Source organism: Papaver somniferum, chromosome 3 (genome assembly GCF_003573695.1).
Source record: "Papaver somniferum cultivar HN1 chromosome 3, ASM357369v1, whole genome shotgun sequence".
Lineage (NCBI taxonomy): Eukaryota > Viridiplantae > Streptophyta > Magnoliopsida > Ranunculales > Papaveraceae > Papaver > Papaver somniferum.
In genome coordinates, this window is record NC_039360.1 from 213,007,787 (window position 1) to 213,014,363 (window position 6,577).

General features: G+C 38.6%; 1 long non-coding RNA gene across 1 annotated transcript; it reads right to left on the reverse strand.

Moving 5' to 3' along the window:
* Positions 1-4,046: 4,046 nt before the first annotated feature.
* On the reverse strand, positions 4,047-5,001 carry LOC113362081. Its single transcript, XR_003365544.1, has 2 exons — positions 4,846-5,001; positions 4,047-4,689 (listed from the first exon to the last, which is right to left on the reverse strand). It is a non-coding gene; the product is annotated as an uncharacterized LOC113362081 (long non-coding RNA).
* Positions 5,002-6,577: the final 1,576 nt, after the last annotated feature.

Below are 6,577 nucleotides of genomic sequence, written 5' to 3' on the forward strand. Positions count from 1 at the left end.
GGCATGACAACCATGCCAGCCGCACCACCGTGCCAATGGCATACCATGCCAGCCACATTTCCTCGTCAAAGGCATGCCAACCATGCCAGCCACATCTCAGCGCCAAAGGCATGCCAACCATGCCAGCCGCACCACCATGCCAATGGCATGCCATGCCAGCCACATCTCGGCGCCAAAGGCTTGCCAACCGTGCCAGCCTCACCACCGTGCCAATGGCATGCCATGCCAGCCACATCTCCGCGCTAAAAGGCATGCCAACCATGCCAGCCGCACCACCGTGCCAATGGCATGCCATGCCAGCCACATCTCCGCGCCAAAGGCTTTCTAACCATGCCAGCCGCACCACCGTGCCAATGTCATGCCATGCTAGCCACATCTCCGCGCCTAAAATATGCCAAAGCCATGCCGGCCCTACCACATGTCGCTGGCTTCCAAACGAAGGGTTGCAACAATCAACGACTACCCTTCCATCTGAGAAGCAGATCTCAGCCGTCCAAGTTCGCCATCTAACGCATGGCAACTTCCGGCCCAAGGCCAAACATCACGGTTTGCCAAAACCCTAATTTTGGCCGAGCCTAAAATATGCCAAAGCCATGTCGGCCTTACCTCATGCCGCTGGCTGCCAAACGAAGGGTTGCAACAATCAGCGGCTACGCTTCCATATGAGCGCAGATCTCAGCCGTCCAAGTTCTCCACCTAACACATGGAAACTTCCGGCCCAAGGCCAAACATCACGATTTTCCAAAATCCTAATTTTGGCCGCGCCTAAAATATGCCAAAGCCATGCCGGCCCTACCACATGTCGCTGACTGCCAAACGGAGGGTCGCAACAATCAACGGCCACCCTTCCTCCTGAGATACGAATCTCAGCCATACAAACTTTCCACCAAACGATTTGTGGCAATCTCTTGGCCGCGACGCCAAAATCCTAATTTGGACGTGCCAAGAGCATGCACGCGCTGCAACCATGCCGCTGGTTTCCAGACGAAGGGTTGCGACAATCAACGGCTGCCCTTCCTCCTGAGATACGAATCTCAGCCCTACAAACTTTCCACCAAATATTTGTGGCAATCTCTTGGCCACGGCGCCAATTCTTGTCCACGATGCCAAAACCCTAATTTGGCCGTGCGAAGAGCATGCAAGCGCTGCAACCATGTCGCTGGTTTCCAAACGAAGGGTTGGAACAATCTATGGCTACCATTCCTCCTGAGACGCAGATCTCATCCGTACAAACCTTCCACCAAACGACTCGTGGCAATGTCTTGGTTGCGATGCTAACTCTTGGTCATGGCACCAACTTGGCTGCGATGCTAACTCTCTGGTCACATCACCAACTTGGCTACAAACACCAAATCCTTTGGCCACGCCACAAGTAGCAACATGCTACACTTTTTCCACAAAAACACTCGAGACATCAAAACATGTTACAAATTGGGGGATGCTCATCTGGATATTGGTCTGGCGGTTTACAGTGTGCGGCGTACACTACGCCCGTTACAGGAAAGTGTCATAAGGGTGAGGCGGTTAGTAAATACAAGAAGTAATGGTGAAACGTTTCCTTCATTATGGAAACATCAATTCCAGGTGTTACCATTACAACTTTCTTCCATTTGTTCAACCGTTTCATTTCTTATGAGACCAGATGTTACCATTACAAAAAAATGTTGGATGGCTATCAAACCAGACATGTCAAAAGCTTTTGACAAAATATAATGGCCATTCTTACTTATTACTCTAAAAAAATCTAGGATTTCATGATGATTTTTGTATGATGATTGAGCAATGTATTAGTACCGTCTCTACTTCCATCTTATTGAATGGCTCTCCAGGTGAGGTTTTTACTCCACAAAGAGGACTTAGACAAGGAGATCCTTTATCTCATTATTTATTCATTCTTTTTATAGAATCCTCTTTTAGGTCTTTACTTGAAGCTGAACATAAAAATTTGATTCATGGGATTAAAAATAATGAATATTTTCCTGCATTTTCTCACATGTTTTTTGCATATGACTGCTTGATTTTTTCTAAATAAAATGGTAAGAAAACTAGGAATCTTGTGAACACTATTGAGTAGCTTAGCTCATTTTCTGGTCAATCAATTAACTATCAAAAGTCAGATATTGCATTTAGTAAAGGTGTTCCTAATAATGTTGAAAATGAAGTTTCCTAATAATGTTAAATGATAAATATTTAGGAGTTCCCCTGCATTTGCAAAAGAATAAAACTCAGTCTTTCTTACCTCTTCAGGGTAGATATAGGGATAGACTAGCTTGCTGGCAAACTAAGTTTTTGAAGTATACAGGTAGAATTGTATTAATTCAATTTTTCCTTAGTAATCTTCCTTCTCATCATGTCTGTTTTTCTGGTACCTAAGACTTTAACAGATAAAATGGATTCAATCCAAATGAGATTTTTGTGGAATAAGAAAAAAGGAAAGAAAGCTTGTTATTTCAATAAATGAAAAGAAGTAGCTCATCCTAGAGTTTTAGGTGGTCTTAATATAAACAAACTGAGATTATAAATTTGGCTCTGCTAGCCAAACTTGCCCGGAGAATGTTGCTTTCTCAAGATGTTTTGTGGTTTGAGATCATGAAATAAAAGTATTTTCCACTTTCTGGTCCTCTTAATGACTCTCCTACTATTCATGGCTTTTGGATATGGAATGGTATATGCAAGGGGTTGATATCATTAAAAATTACGATGTCTTAGAGGTTGGGGATGGATCATCCATTCAGATTTGTAAGAATAGATGGATTCTATCTATACCTTCTTATGTGAATAGTCAAGATTTCTCTAGTAATGTGATCACTATTTCAATTGATTGATGCGAATACTAAAACCTGGAATGTTCAAACTCTGAAAATTCTTTTTGACAACCATACTATTGATGCCATCCTTAACATTAAAATTCCATTTAATGGAAAAGATTGTCTTAGGTGGCATCCCAGTTCTAATATTAGCTTTTCTGTAAAATCCGCTCATATAACTATTCTAAACAACAAAAATCAAGATAATGGGTTTAGTAACAATGTTCCTATCTCTTGGAACCATTTTTGGAAAACTAAACTCTGACAAAACATTCTACATATTCTATGGAAATGCTTATCGGACTGTCTTCCTTTGGGAGATAAATAATCTAGATATTGCAATAACATAAATTCTAGATGCCCTTTCTGTAACATTTATATTGAAAGCATGCACCATTTATTTCTTTATTATACTTTCTTTAAAACTGTTTTGAATGCTATTGATCCTAGTCATATTCATGTTATCATTAATGTTGTTATTCATTATGTAGCTTGTTCCAGGTAAGTACCCGCCAAGATGCAATGGTACTGTTTTTAAATGGTTTGCTTTCATTATGTGGCAAATCTGAAAATACAGGTGTAGGAATTTTTTTGAGAATCAACAGGAAAATTTTAGTCAAATTATTCACCCGATTAAAACTGACTATGCTGACAGGAATAAAGTGGCTAGTACAAGTAACATTAATGTTATCCCTAACATTATTCAAATCTCTAGAAACTGGAATAAGCATGAAAATCCATTTAAAAAAATAAACTGTGATATTGTTTTTGATGATCTCACAAGCCAGTGGATATTGGACTAATCAGTAGGATTTTTACAGGTAATACAGATGGAACTAGATGCTGCAGGACTAAAATATTAGACCGTGGACAAACTGAGACAAAAGCTCTATTGAAAGTTGCATCGTGGGCTAGGTAAAAATGATATCAACATGTGCATTTGTAGAGTGACTGCTTGAATGTTATGGATGTTTTAAATTGTAGATTAGATGCAATAAAATGGACCATAAGGAACTTGGTTATTGATTGTAGCATTTTTTGCTAGTTGGAAATACATTCATGTACTTAGACAAGTTAACCATGTGCACATAAGATTCCAAAACATGCGAGTAATATTACTTCTAAGAAAGAATGGCCAAACTCCTTCCTTGCTTGGATATTACAATGCATCCTAAAGGATGTTTCTGTGTAATTCAAATAAAATTCTTTCCTTAAAAAAAAAAATGTTGAGAAATTAGGTCAAAATAACTTTTAAGTTCAGGGATCCATTAAAAAAGTATAAAGCTCTAACTAAAAGTGGATCCTCCACTAATCCTAATTACTAGCACTACTGTAACTTTAAAACAAGTCAAAAGTTCAATTACTGAATCTTACTATACATATAGCATGATTCTTCTGCACGTATGTTCCTTTTGTTGCAGTTGATTTCTTCTTCTCCTCCTTCTTCCATATGTATAATACTGGTTGTGAGCCTAATTTGACACGTTTGTTCTTGTTGATTTTCTTCATTATCGTCCATTACTTTGTTTTTCTTTTTCTTTTGGACGTCGTGCGAAGGAGAACTTCTTTGTTGCATTCTTTAGCTTTTCTTCATTCAGCCATTTTTTGCGGAAGTTCTTCTTCCATCTCTTTCTCAACCCAACCTTTAACACCTTTGAGAGAACTAAAACCGTTCCTCTTGAAATCAAGAATCAAATCTTCCCGGTCTTCATCGTAGTTAGGCATTTCTTTTCTCTTTTGGCTTATTAATTCAGACATATGTTTGTCGAAACCGTCATCCTTGCAGTTCAGCCATGCATTTATTATCGCGCACCTTTCTTCGTAAGTGATTTTCCGCTTCCTTTTCTGTTTTTCGTTTTTCGAACACGAAACCATCGATCTTCTGAAAGGAGACAAACCAGAAACCCACTTTCAAGCACAAATTGTACTCCAATAATAATATTGAGAACGAAAAAAAAAAAAAAAAAAGGCCTAAAATATTATTTTTTTCATATATAAATAAATGCAATAGGTTAGATCACTGTGTGATTAAGCGTACCTTATGAAACAAAGCTTTTCAACCCGCTTGTGGTTAACTAACGAAGCTGATACGAATTACCAAGACAAACGAGAGAGCTAATTTGTACAAAGAATTCCCAAGAGAAGTTTATACGTGTAGACTCGAAGTCTCGAACTATTTATATTGATGGAGGATTCTAAAATTAGAATTCAAGTACAATTGGGTTTTTACTAATTAAAAAAAAAACCTTTATTTCACAATGGCAAAGGTTTTGTTTGACTTTAGTCAAATTATGAGCCCCGTCTGTATTACTCAGTCTTTATTATATGGGGTACCTTATTCCTTGACACACTAAAACTTGAAGTTGAAATATTGAATGCACTAGTTCCATACTTCATTTCTTACACCTTCATCTGATAGTAGACTCTAGATCCATTGCTTCCATAAAAAGGACTGTACGAGTATGTGTTCATGTAAAACCTACCGTTTACTGCGTCGATCACCGGCTCAAGACGTTTAGCTAAAACCCGGAGTTTGTAAATGGATTCGTCATTTCTAGATCCGGAATTTAGAGCGGGAACTGTCATATTATGAAATGGTGAGAAATTAAAGCGGGGATGCCAAGTAGCTTCAGTCGAAGTTACAGAGATGAAATTGGTGGTCAATGAATGGGGCAATCTGACAACTGATACCCTGTAGCATCCAGAATTAATTACTCTATATAAAACATTTTGATGGTCAATGAATTAAGCCATTTGACTCTGGACGTGTAATTGTCTCACTGGAACAAATGACAAACAGCTGCCGTTGCTCTGAAAAAAAAAAAAGCAGGCTTGGCACTGCTTCTCTCAGATTCCTGCCTGCTGCTCACTCTCGGTTCGTTTTGTCTATGATCTGTTTTTGACAAGCTAAATATTGAATAATAAAAAAAAAACTACTAACATGCTACAAAAGTTCTCTGCAGATCTTTATGAAAAACAACATATTAGGATTCAACATTGATTTTCTTGAGACTCAGAAAGAGAGAGAGAGAGAGAGAGAGAGATCAGCAACAGCAAGTGTGGAACAACAAGAACAAGCCATTCTTACTGGTGAGGGTACAAGAAAAAAATTTTAAGGCATCAGACTGCTGTGTGGTTGTCGTTTGTTTGTTTGGTTAGAAATACCATGAAAAACACTTAACCACTAGTCCCACTACCACTCACTGGCAATGTTTTTCTCTCTGAGGAATGAATGAAAAACAAGACAGAAGAAACTAATTAAGCCTTTTTTTTTCTCCTATTTTCTATTACCACAACTGCATGAGAGAAGGAAGATAATAATTGTAGTAACACAAAGGACAGGAGTCATTCAAAGCTCTTGAAAATCTTTCTCAATCACAATCAAGGCATGGAGTGGGACCTCATAAGACATGTTCCCCCACCCCATGTATCCCATTATTGGAGGACAAGGGTTTTAACAAAACTTCCTCTCTCCCTGTGAGTGTCTTTGATCTTTCATCTATTTATTTGGTCTCTCTACACTTCCAGTAGGAGGTAAACTAACTTGCTTTCATTTTGAGTTCCAAAAAAAAAAAATGAAAGTTTTTACCTCCATTACCTTGTGTTTCTTAATAACTTTGATCTTCTTTCTCTCATCTCCAACCATCACAATACTAGCTTCTTCCTCTTCTTCTTCTACTTCTTCAGTGTTGCTGCACACAGGAAAAACAAGTGTGAGAAAGCTGGGGAATCATCAACAAGACAAGCTAAATATCAAGGTTCTTCATCTA